Source organism: Lygodium microphyllum, chromosome 30 (assembly GCF_053477565.2).
Source record: "Lygodium microphyllum isolate KBCC chromosome 30, Lygodium_microphyllum_v1.1.10, whole genome shotgun sequence".
NCBI classification, from domain to species: domain Eukaryota; kingdom Viridiplantae; phylum Streptophyta; class Polypodiopsida; order Schizaeales; family Lygodiaceae; genus Lygodium; species Lygodium microphyllum.
In genome coordinates, this window is record NC_141164.1 from 12696988 (window position 1) to 12710369 (window position 13382).

A 13382-nucleotide genomic window follows, 5' to 3' on the forward strand; every position below is an offset into this window, starting at 1 on the left:
CTCTCTCTCTCATATGCGCATGTCTCTTATCTTACTTCACCTCATATATGTGCATATAGAAAGAGTGATTCAAAGGGACTAAGTTTATTTTTGAGGATAGAGAGACTCCAGATGCACACACATGGCTCACACACACACACACACACACACACACACACACACACACACACACACACACACACACACACACACACACACACACACACACACACACACACACACACACACACACACACACACACACACACACACACACACACACACACACACACACACACACACACACACACACACACACACACACACACACACACACACACACACACACACACACACACACACACACACACACACACACACACACACACACACACACACACACACACACACACACACACACACACACACACACACACACACACACACACATACACACACACACACACATACACACACACACATATTGCATATAGATACATTAGTACACATGCATAATAAAAACCCATAACCACATAAACACATGGAAATATGTGGAGGCATGCATGCACACGCATGAGGCAACTAAAGTGGACAATAGGGTCACATACATTTGTTTCACCTCTTGAATGCATTTCTAACCACTAATTCACATCCCCCACACATCCTCCTTAAAAACCCAAATTATCATATGTAATATACCCATCATATTGAACTTTTTTCTGACGTGTGTGTAGATAGTGTTTTGGAAATGATTTTTAGATCATTTTATGTATTTTGAAAAATTTTGGTGATGGTAAATTCTTTGTCAAAATTTTTCTAACTTTTAGGCATAAGACCCATTTTGAAAGTTAATTTGTGATCAAACGAAAGAATAAACCAGGCCAGAATTTTAACAACAATAGAAGCCAAAATACTATGCAAAGAGGGCCTATACAAGGTTCTCAAAAAGCACCAATCCAGAATCAGAATAACTTCAACAACAACAATCATTAGAAAAGACAACCTCTTCAATGGCAACAAGATTCGAAATTCCTTGAAGATTGTCTTACCATTGTGGGGGTGCAAGGCCATCGTACTTTTGAATGTCCAAATAAGGTGGTGAGCACTCCATTGCAAGCCAAAAATACTTAGATGGACACAACAATCAAGGAAGCAAATAAAGAAAGTAAGTGTCTAAACTCTCCTATCATATGCATGCTTTCTTCTACTTGGCACCTTAGAGCTTCCATTATCAAAATTTATGGTAAAATTGATAAATAGAAGGTAAACTTTCTTATTGATTCCAAAAGTACACCATGCTTTGTGTCTCTCAAACTTCTTAAAGAACGTTACCAAAAATTTGATAAAACAATAAAGCAACTAGTGAAATTGGCTAATGGAGGTAAACATTTTACTAAGGGCTTGATTTAAAACTTAACATTTATGTTAAACATGAAACATATAAGGGAGATTTTTATATACTTGACATGGGGAAAAGAGATGTGATAATCGGAATGGATTGGTTAACAGAAACTCGTGCATTGATTGATTGTGAAGAGAGATCTTTAATTTTCAAAGAGAAAGCTAACAAATTTCATAAAATTTAGGGAAGGGAAAAAGGTTGTAAATCTTTAATCATTTGAGCAACAAAACTTTTGAGGAGATTTTAATTAAATAAGTATATGAGACATTTTTAATCTTTACTAGAAAGTTTAAGCAAGAGGAGATTGAGAGGAATCCTAAATACATAGATACATTGTTAGATGAACACAATGATGTTTTTTCGGATGATCTGCCATGTATGCCTTCTCCTAGATTAGTTGATCATGCTATAGAGTTGTATCCAAGAACAAAACCCTACTCTAGAGCACCTTATTAGTTCAATATAGAAGAGTTGAAGGAGCTTAAATTGCATTTTGATGATTTCTTTAAAAAAGGATTTATCAAGCCCAGTGTATCTCCTTGGGGCGCTCTTGTATTGTTCCAAAAGAAGAAGGATGGGACATATAAACTTTCTATTGATTATAAAGGTCTTAATAAGCAAATCATAAAGAACAAATATCCCCTTCCACACATTGATGATTTATTGATTCAATTGAGTGGTGCAAAGGTGTTCTCAAAATAGACTTGCAATCGAGTTACCAGCAAATCCGTATAAAGTCTGATGATATTCCAAAGACTGCTTTTTGGACTAGGTATGGTCATTACAAATTCACAATTCTAGCTTTTGGATTAACTAATGCATCAACTACATTCATGTGTTTGATAAATAACATTTTTCATCCGCATCTTAATGAATTCATTCTCCCATTCTTGGATTATATATTTGTATATTCTAAAGATCATTAAGAACATGAGATATATCTCAAAAAAATTATTCAAAATTTGAGAAAACATAAACTTTATGTTGTTTCTTTGCAAAAGATAATATTGTTTATCTAGAAAGAGTTATCTCTAAAGAGGGAATTTATATAGATCCAGAGAAGGTAAATAACTATTGTTGATTAGCCTATACCCAAATGTGTGTGAGATGTGAGAAGCTTCTTAGGATCATCTCACTATGAGAGAGCCCACATTCTAGATCTGTCTAAGATAGCTAGTCCTTTGACTGAACTGATTAAGAAAACTAAACCTTTTGTTTAGTCACATGCATATCAAGAAGCCTTTGAAACATTGAAAGGGAAGGTGGCTAAATTTTGCACATTAAAATTTCTTGAGATGGAAAAACTTTTTGTATTGTCTTGTGATGCCAGTGGGGAGCAATTAGGATGTGTGTTGACATAAGAGGGGAGACTAGCGACTTATGAATCTCTAAAATTAAGGAGACATGAGATAAAATATCGTGTACATGACTTGGAACTTGCTACTATAGTTCATACTTTAAAACATTGGATACATTTATTACTTGGTGTAAAATTTGAATTGAGAATTAATCATCAAAGTCTTTCACTCTGCCTTTGTTAAATAAAAATCAACAAAAGAGATGGTTACAATTGCTATGTGAATATGACTTTGATATTAAATATATATCTGGAAAGGAAAATAAAGTTGTTGGTGCTTTAAGTCATAGACCTATGTGTGATAGTTTATCTATTATGTGGATTAACTTGATTGATGATGTGTGACTTGAAGTACAAGATGATCCCATGTACTCTAAAAATTTGTTGTTCTTAAATAAAAATTTGGGAGAAATGTATGATGGAAAGTTTCATATGCTTAAGGAAAATCTTTATTATTTGAATCATTTGTGTATTCCTACTGCTTCAAAATTCAAGAAAGAATTTCTTAAGGAATGCCACAATTTGCCTTTCTCACCTCATCTTGGATTTTCAATGACTTACAACAAAGTCAAAAGCTCATTCTTTTGGCTAGGGAAGAAGGGCATTTAAACATATTGAAGGAATGTTTGGAGTACCAACAAGTAAAAATTGAACAAAAATGTATGCTTGGTGAAATGCAACCATTGGATATACTCGACCAAAAGTGAAAATCCGTATAAATGGATTTTATCACTAAGTTGCTTGTTGCTAGGGAAGGGTATGACACTATCTTAGTGGTAATGAATAGTCTCACAAAAATGGCACATTCCTTTCCTATGGAAAAGGCCGACACAACTTTGAATGTAGCTAAATTGTTTGTGAAAAAAATCTTTTGTTTGCATGGTATGCCTAAAATTATTGTGTCTGATTTGAAGCCATTGAAATTGAATCAAGAATGAGTACTACATTTTATCCACAAACTGATGGAGAGACAAAGAGAGTAAATTAGGTTTTAAAAGACATGCTTAGAATGTATATCAATGAAAAACAAAATAAATGGATTGAATATTTGGTCTTAATTGAACTTGCATAAAAAGAGGCACAAGGCAAAAGAAATAAGAAAAGGAGACCACTAGAGTTCATGAGGGTGATATGGTTTTCTTGAGAGTTGAACCTCATCGAACTAACTTGTTTCTTGGGAAAGATAGAAGGTTATCTCCACATTTTATAGGTCCATTCAAAATTCTAAAGAATATTGATTCACTTGCAAATAAACTCAAATTGCCATCTCATGTCAAGGTTCATCCTATTTTTCATGTGAATTTATTGAAAAAGTATGTTTCTAACTCTAATCATCTTTTGCAAGACAAGTTTAGATTATAAGAGGATGGAACATTGAAGGTTAAACCAGAATTAGTATTAGATTGTAAAGTCAAACATCTTAGAGGTAGAGATATTGTGGAGGTGTTGATGAAATGGGATACATATCCTATAGAGGATATAACTTGGGTTCATGTAAATAGTTTGCAACAAGAATATCCGTCTTTTCAACTCCGAGGACAAAGTTTTTGGAAGAAGGGGAGAATGGGATATGAGCTAATGAAGTCATATTGAACTTTTTCCTAACATGTGTATAGATAGTGTTTGGAAATTATTTTTAGGTCATTTTAAGTGTTTAGATAAATTTTGATGATGGTAAATTTTTTGTTAAAATTTTTCTAACTTTGTCATAAGACTTGTTTCGGAAATTGATTTGTGATCAAAAGGAGCAAAATTTGATCAAAGTTCTTCTCATGGAGTTCGAAGAGGAGATCAAGGAGAATATTTTGTCATCTTACAGGCTCAGTCCAATTCTTCACCATTTTGGAGATATGAGTTCTCTGAAAATTTTTATAAAAAAAATTCACACTTTTTTTTAAAGTATCTTGCTTTTTATGCTTTCTTGTTGTTTTTGGTAGGCCACATGATGTGAGTGATGATTTAGAGGATCACATCAATTTTGGCACATGCTTATTCTGGACACATGAAGCCATTTTGGCATAAAGCTAAATGAATAGTTATTCTCATCTTCTTCTTCTTTAAAAGCAGAGATTGAGACTATGAATGTGATTGCAATCGCGATTGAGAGTGTGAGCAAGAGTGTGATTGAGAGTGAGATTGTGATTCTTTGATGTACATGAAGTCAGCTTGGGGGTGGTCGAGAGGTTCAAGCTTCGTATTGAAATGCAGTTTTTGATTGTGCTATCTGCTACTCCTCTATTTTCTTCAAACTCTAATACAAATTTCACTTTTTGTTTTTCTACTAGCGTCTCTCTATCAGAATTGTTTTGATTCTTATCAAATTGTGACCAGTCGTGTTGCATTATAAGTCAAAAATCCCATATGCATATGTCCACCTCTACCTCTATATCTATTTACACCCAATCAAGACCCACATGTACATCTTTTGCATGCTACCAAATCTCAACATCCATACACCTATGTGTTAATCTTTTCTAGATCATAATCAAATACATACCCAAGGTAGAACACATACACACACATTTAAAAGTTTAAACAAAAGTTAAGACTATTATTGCTTAACTCATTTTATGTGTGATATCTAATCTAAGGATGTTGCATCTATTATGAGAAATTGAGAGGGAGACCTTAATTGCATATGAATTTTTCACATTGTTAATGATAAGATATGCAAACCATATAGATCTACTAAAGAAACTTGACATTTGTGTGTTAGAGCAAGGAAACAATAAGGCTTTGTGACACAATGTTAGTGGTAGGGAGTGCCCTCTCTCTCCCTCTCTCATCATGTTGGATTTTGTTCTACTGTCGAGCTAACACACTAATTTAGTAATCATGGATGAAGTGAGATTTTGAAAAAGCTAAATTACAATAGAAATTTTAATTCCCTATTGAAAATGTATATAAAGCATAACCCAATATAAGTGAATATATATCCTTACATGCATGTACCTAATCATGTAAGTCGGTCTACTTTTGGGCCGAGGGGGTTCAAAAAGTACATACATGTAGTCATTTTAGGTGACAATAAGTCATTTTCTTAGGTTACTTGCATGGATTAAAAGGTCATGTTCTAAGAAGAATATGCAAAATTGATAGCGTGTGAAGGCTATCATCTAGCTTGCATCCAAGGCAACAGGGCAGGAGATGACTTGAAGGTACCTCAAGGGGGAGATCACAAGATGTTGAAGACTAGTGAAAGCTCTCATATGGACCTAGACAACTATGTATCACATGCAAAGAAGAAGGCCATTGATCTATAGAAGGTGGCCCAAGCCATGGTTGCTAACATGTAGAAAGTCAATTAAAGTAAAAGGTAGTCCATATGCTCTAAGGACAACAAGGTATTCAAGCTCAAGGTGGCACTACCCATTGAAGCCTTTTATGCTAGGCACTATGATCTAGCAACATCTGATGTTCTATTTTATTTCATTGGGCAAGTGCCTTTAGATGAACAAATTAGTAGGTGGTTTCTATACACCTTTCAAGCTTTCTGCTCTTTGGTTTCTCATAAGTTCATGCGAAAAGGATTTTACCAATTCTTACTAGGGTCTCAAGCAGAGGACTAGGTCCTCTCTTGTGCTATGGGATTTAGAGAAAATCTTGTGTATTGCTCACCATGGCTCCATTTAGTCTTCAAGAATAAGATCTAGAGAATTATATCAGTTCTTGGAAGGTACTTTGCCCATCCACTTTCTTCCTACACTTGGGGTGACAAGAAAGCATGCAATTTATGAGACTGACAAGAAGAACCGCAAAGGTTCTTAAACTGCATGATGAATGTGGTTTTGATGTGGTTTTCAATGTTAAGTTCTCCAATCTTCCATATGCATGTTACTATTGTCATGAATCTAGCCATTTCACCAAGGTATGCCCTAAGAAAAATTGAGAGAAGGAAGGTTTCAAGCCTAAAGAAGAAGTTAAGGGAGCTGGAGTTAAGGGGATACCTCTACTAGACATATCAAAGTGGGAGGGGAGTCCAAGACCATGGAAAACCCTCAACAAATTAAACCCGAGATTGAGTTTTAGCACAAGCATGCATTGGCTAGAAAGATAGAGACCAAGAAAAGGTGCCAAATGGTAAAGGAAAGGAGATCTTACTTGATAAGGAGAATGTCCTCACTAAAGTGGAAGTTAATAAATTCATTAAAGGGACAAACCTTAGAATGGTGAAGGTGGGAGCAGACAAGATATCACTTAAGAAGTTGGCAGCACAAAGACAACAAGCCTTCGCCAACATCTATGCATCATTGGGAGAACTTCACACAAACATACGATCGAATAGTGGATAGAGTAACAAAGAGAATTACCTACATCAATTGGAACATTCAAGGAATTGTGCAATGAAAGGAGGCAAGAAACAATCCATAGCATACTCAAGAAGTACAAGCCTAATGTCCTTTGCATGCAGAAGTTGAGATGGGCATGAATTTAATTTTAGGATACCAAATTTATGTAAATGTAAGCAAGAGAGGGAGGGGTGGAACATTGGTGATCATAGGGGGTACACTTAGGCTTTTATTCCTACTAAAAGATGAATATGATATAATCGAGGGCATAAACATCTAGATTGATGGGGAGTTGTTGGGTGTAATATCTATATATGCCCATTATAACTTGGGAGGTAGGGCTCAATGCTAGAGATGGCTAGCTAAGGACCTTCAGAAGGAAGAGACATTGTTGTGCAATTATTGGAACATGATTGATAATCTAGGTGATAGGTCACATGAAACAAGATGCATGATTGAGGATGAAAGAAATGCATAGTGGGCTCTTAGGAATTGTGTTGGAATGGTGGACATTTTCCGTATAGTGGGGTGCGGGTATAGAGGGAGTGAATGTCCTTTGAGTCTCTCGAGACGCCCCCGTCACGTCCGCGACTTGCGTGTCAACGTCCCCGCCCCATCGGGTCCCACCACCGCAAATTTTTTTACCCCTGTCCTGCGCGCACCTTTCCCTCTCTTTTCTTTTTTTTCCCTTCATTCATTTATTTATTTATTTATTTATTTATTTATTTTCTTTTTTATTATTATTATTTTTTTAAAACCTCCATCACCCAACGGACACCCCCCGTCCCAACCAACTTTCTTCTTCTTCTTCTTTCTCTCTCCTACCCCTCTTTCTCTCTCCCTGACCCTCCCCAACCATCTCCCCCACCTTCACCTCCTCCCTCAACCCCCACCCCACCCTCCTCCTTCTGCGACCCCTCCCCCACCCTCTCCCTCACCCTTTCACTGCCGCGCCTCCACCCTTCAATCGTCCCCCCACCTTCATCTCCTCCTGCCCCCCCCCCCCCCCCCCCCATCCCCTCCTCCCCCTCCCTTCCCCTTCCTTGCTTCCTCATGGTTCATTTGACTGCAGTCAAAATGACAATGAGAAATTAGAGATTACATCACCCATGTATAGAGTCTCTTTAAGAGAATTCCACCCAGCAGAGCGACCTAACGAGTAAGTGGCCTCAACCGTACTCATAAGTGGAATTAGAAGTGAAGAGCTCCACAAGGCCTTGGTAGGCAACTCGAACCTGCAAAGGGACATGTTGGCTAGGGTCTTTGAAGAAGCCATATGTGTAGATGACATGCTCAAGAAGAGAAGCTCGAGAGCCACAAGCCAAGATAGTGTAGTCTCTGGAGCCTCATAGAGAACTACTACCGCTAGCAAGAGATCTGGTTAGAGTAACCAAGAGAAAGGGAAGCGTGTTAACTTGAGCCAAGAATTGCAAAATGTAAAGCTAGAGCTAGCCAAGCTCCAGGAAATGATAAGAAGACCTGTGCAACCTCATGTGCAATGTGTCCACTGTGGAGGAAACCACCTCCCGGTCGAGTACATGGATCCTAGATCCAAACCTTGTGCCAATCGCGGTAAGTTCGGTCATGATGCTACACATTGTCGATTACCAAGGTGATTACCGTATCCATAGCTTTAGAACCAGCCATGCTACTTGGGGAATAGGCTACCGTAATTTGGAAGGGGAGCTCCATTAGCTCTCCTAGTGCCTAATGAAGCCAAACGAGCTGTCCCTAGAATGGACATCAACCCTACAAGCATACCTAGACCACCTGGTTCCTTTGTGACCAATCCACCGAGTGATGCTCCAATACATTATGTAGAGGAGCTGAACAAGGACACGACATATGTAAACCCTTGCATCTCGTATGACAATGAGGGCAATCCCATCTTAATGGAATTTGGACCAATAGTAGTGATGGTGTTAGGTTGGGAAAGGGGTAGACGCCTAGGAGGGCAAAGCCAAGACGGCATATCTCATCTCATTGCTCTGAACGAGAACAAGCTAACCGAGAAAAGGCTAGCTTGACATGCCCTAAGTGTGAAATCACTCACTTATATGCCGAATGTCCCAGGCACTAATTGTCTACTAGCTCAACCATCGTACCTTTTGTACCTTTGGGACTATTTGGAGTTGAAACACTTGATGGTGAGGCCACTCCCATCTCATTGAATGTCATGACTAGAGCACAAACAAAGCAAACATCTAGTCTTTTCCCATGACCTAGGAATCTAGATGTAGCCTCAATAGGAAAGAAGACTTACAGAAGGAAGAAAAAATAGGCCTGATGCCAAAGTGACACTAAAAACAGACAACACAACCACACTAACAAGAGGGAAGCAAGTGGCTGATGCAAAGGCCGAGACTTCAGCACCTAAAACAATGGAGAAGGGGAGTGCCAAGGTTGAGGAATATCCTGATCCAAAGCACCAATTGGAAATAGTTGACAAGGTTAAGAAGTGGGTGAGAGAATCCCAAGAGCATCTAAAGGATGTCGAGCCTGTCTTAGAAGATGAGATCAATGAGCTCTCCAGTAGTGTAAGCACGCATGTCTCATTGACACACATAAACTCAAGGGATGCATCTGCACCTCATGTAGAACCACAAAGACAAGGCTTAGACACCATCATTGGTAGGCAAGCTGCCCAAAACCAATGGCAAAAGAGCATTGGACTCTCATTGGTCAATCCCCCCCAACTGCAACCCGTGAATACTAAGCTCAACCCGTTTGGAGGATAGTCCTACCCTCTACTAGGGAAGTGCAAAGTAGAGGTCTTTATCAAGACTGAAAGCCTACCCATGATTTTTTATGTGCTACCTAACACCTAGACTACAAGTAAGGAATTGCTACTAGGACATGCTTTTAAGAAGCAGGCACATTCCAATGTTTACTATGATTCATAGTGCATTCACCTTGCCATTGGCAATATGAGGATAGTAGTGACTTTTAGCAAGGGCATCACAACTCCATCCAAGCCTGCAGTGCCACCAGTAGTAGTACCTAGCACAATGTCTAAGGAGGGGGGTCGTGACTTATTTTGTCCCGCCCTGCCAAGACCAACCAATCGCAACCCAAGGAAACGTAACCAAGACCACTAAAAAACAACCAAAAGGGGTACGTAAATGACAATCACAGCCATCTAAGAGCCAATCCACATGGGCTCATAACTCCCGAATATCACGTCCCAAGCATAAGAGACACAGTTGGCATACTAGAACCTGACGAATAGTCAAGCCACAATGGGTATCTATGGCCCTATTGTGTGCACAAGGCTACTATGAGGGAAACAATTGGATTTGGGTGTCTAAGACCAAGAGTAGCACACGTGCCCCTCAGTCATCTACTACTAGCCCATCTCCCAAGGCTAGTGAGCCACCTAAACTTGCTAATGTGCTTGAGTCAAAAACCAAACCCGTCGAACCTCAATAGGTCTACCAATCAAAACCGATACAACTAGCTACCCCTAAATCAACTCAACCTAACACTAATAGTGCCCCAATGGCTTCACAACCAGCAAGCAGCACGTCATCTAAACCCCAAACCACCCCCTTATACAAGTGGCTAGCCCACACCCTAAGAATCAGTCAAAGCAACAAACACCACTTGCTGAGCTATCTAGCCCAGTCAAACCCCAACCTTCTACTGGCCTTAAACCCTCTTATGAGTGGAGATCTATTCTTAGTTTAGCCTCTAATCTAGCTAAGAACACGAGGGATGACTTGATCACATGCATTAGATGCTTGGATGCTACATTCACAATGATTTCTAAAAGCTATGAATGGTTGGACCTGGGCCTCCAAGACGAAATCTTTAGCAACTAATGTATGCACGATGCCATGCACCTGGGAAGAATCCGAGTTCATGTTCATTATCCCCCCATGGTGGCTGAGGAATTGATTGCCACTGAGATTTCTTACAAGCAAGCTTGCAAACGAAGGCTAATCATCTCCCATAGAGCAAAGTCTCTGCCACAAACCAAGAGCTAGAAGAACTTAAAGCACTGGCCATCACTAACTCCTCCTTTTTACATAAGTGGTACACTCTCCATCTTCAATGGGAATAAGAGGACTGCCCAATCATGACCAATGCCGAGCAGAGATGCACCATCAAAACCTTTGAGTATGACCTTACTCATGTAGCTCCTACCTCCTTTAGAACATTGGCCATCACTCGCAATCAACCCTTAGAAGATCATAACATGGCCCACCCCTATTTAGATCGAGTCGTTAGCGAGGAAGAGCTACACATTGCCAGCAAGATCAACTTTGATGACTTGCTGATTGATGTCCTAATCTACATTACTCACATAGGTATTAGACCTCACAACATGGACCGTCATGCTCACTTGGAGTATAGCCCACACTTCTATGCATGGCTAATGCAAAAGTGAAGCACCGCAAGCCTGCAGTTAATGCCCTTAACCCTTCATTCTCCAATCCTAAGAAGGATTCACATCATTCCCGAGGGGAGGGGGTAAGGTGGGGAAGAAACCATGTCTCAAACCTCAACCAGTGTTTAAAGAACGGATAAAAATCAACTTATTATTGAGAAAAAATGTCAAGATTTTTTTGGATCGTGTGGACTACTTGAAGAAAAAGTCTTTATTTTATACTTAATCACTTCGCCTTTCCATAACTTACATTCATTATCTGCTTATCATCTGACAAGAGTTATCTCAAGAAAACTAATGGTAACCTGTGGTATTGTGATAGGAACAACCTACGATGGCAAGCCAGGATGTTCCGTTCATGGAAGAAGAACAGGTGAAGTATGGCATAACGGCTAAAATAAGGGCCTTCAACGAGTTCAAGTTCAAGAACATCATGATCTTGGACAGCGTGGTCATGGAAGAAGTGGCCGTGAAGCAACTTGTTAGCCAATGCAATTTGGGAAAGCACGTAGAGAAGATCAAACAAGTTGTTAACTACAACAAGTGTGCGGAGTTCCTACAAACCTTCGATGCTAATAGGAACTGTGGCACTGTAATAGTGAGACAAGGAGAAGAAGCTCGTAGGGTTGAGGTGGAATTGAGCCCAAAAATGGTGGAAAGAGCATTGGGGTTGGTCAACAAGGTCGAGAGGTGACCTAAAAGGGATGTCTATGGCATGCTGGGAATGGACAAGGCCCTAGTCCACACCAATGAGATGGCATCAACCTAGCCAATATTCCAAACCCCGAGGTCAAGTTGCAAGCAAAAATGATCCATGCTCTGTTCTCTAGTCAAAGGTACAATGCCTTAATGAGTAGGATTGGAGTGCCCTTGCTAGAGAGCCTTGCAACCAAGTCCCTGGATGAAGTGAATTAGAATGGCTACATGTGAAAAACCTTTAAAGCTTCGGCAAAGGCACTAGCCACAGGTACAAGACCAGCAAGCGAGGAGTCTCTGGTGTCCACAATGGGGACGGCAAGGAAGAAATCATCATCAAAAGCATTGATTATAGAGTTTCGCGGGGTGCTAACCACCATCATCCAAGAGGCTGTGGGAGAGGCAAAAGGTGAAGTGGAATTGGGGGAGACACCTGAAAGATCACCACCCTAGGAGTAAGAGCAATCAAGTGAAAGGACAGTGAGTGAGGGCAGAGAACGAGAGACACCTTTTGGCCAAGAAGCGAAGGAGCGCCTAGGAAGCCAAAGAAGAAGACTCCTCAAAAGAAACATCAAGAAACCAGGGAGAGAATGACCAAGGAAGAAAAAGCCAAATTGCAAAGAGTGCATGTGGAGTCGAGGAGGTCTAAAGAAGCTAGTTAGAATACTATCAAAGCAACAATATGGATTTGTGCTACACAAGAGAAGAATTCATGGTGTAATCCTCAACATTTTGTTTGGCATTAACAAGGCTAGGGAATTGGGTGAAGGGTTTTGCATGATCAACATGGATCTTGATAAAGCTTACGATAGGTCGCATGGGATTTCATGCTAAAAGTCTTGGCATGGCATGGCTTTGGGCCCTGTTTCTATGCTATGGCGTAAACTCCTTTTCCTAATGCATCAGCAAGCATTAGTATCAATGGATACCTTACCACACCCTTTGACCTAAAGAGGTTGATGCACGAAGGATGTTCATTACCTCTTTTTCTCTTTGCCTTAGTTAGCTCGCCTCTACCAAACTATGTGAATTTCAAGATGCAATGCAACATGATGAAAGGCTTGCCCTTACTCAATGATAGCATGTTTGTTTCACAAATGTTTGTTGGGGGCAATTCCAACATTGTTAGAGTAGAGAGAGAATCAATTGCAAAATTGATTCTAGTTGATTATGAATGCACATCATTGTCAAGCTTAGAGATAAGCAGGGAAAAAATATTCCTTATGCTAGACTAAGAAGATGAAGGGGAAACATTTCAATACTTTTGAG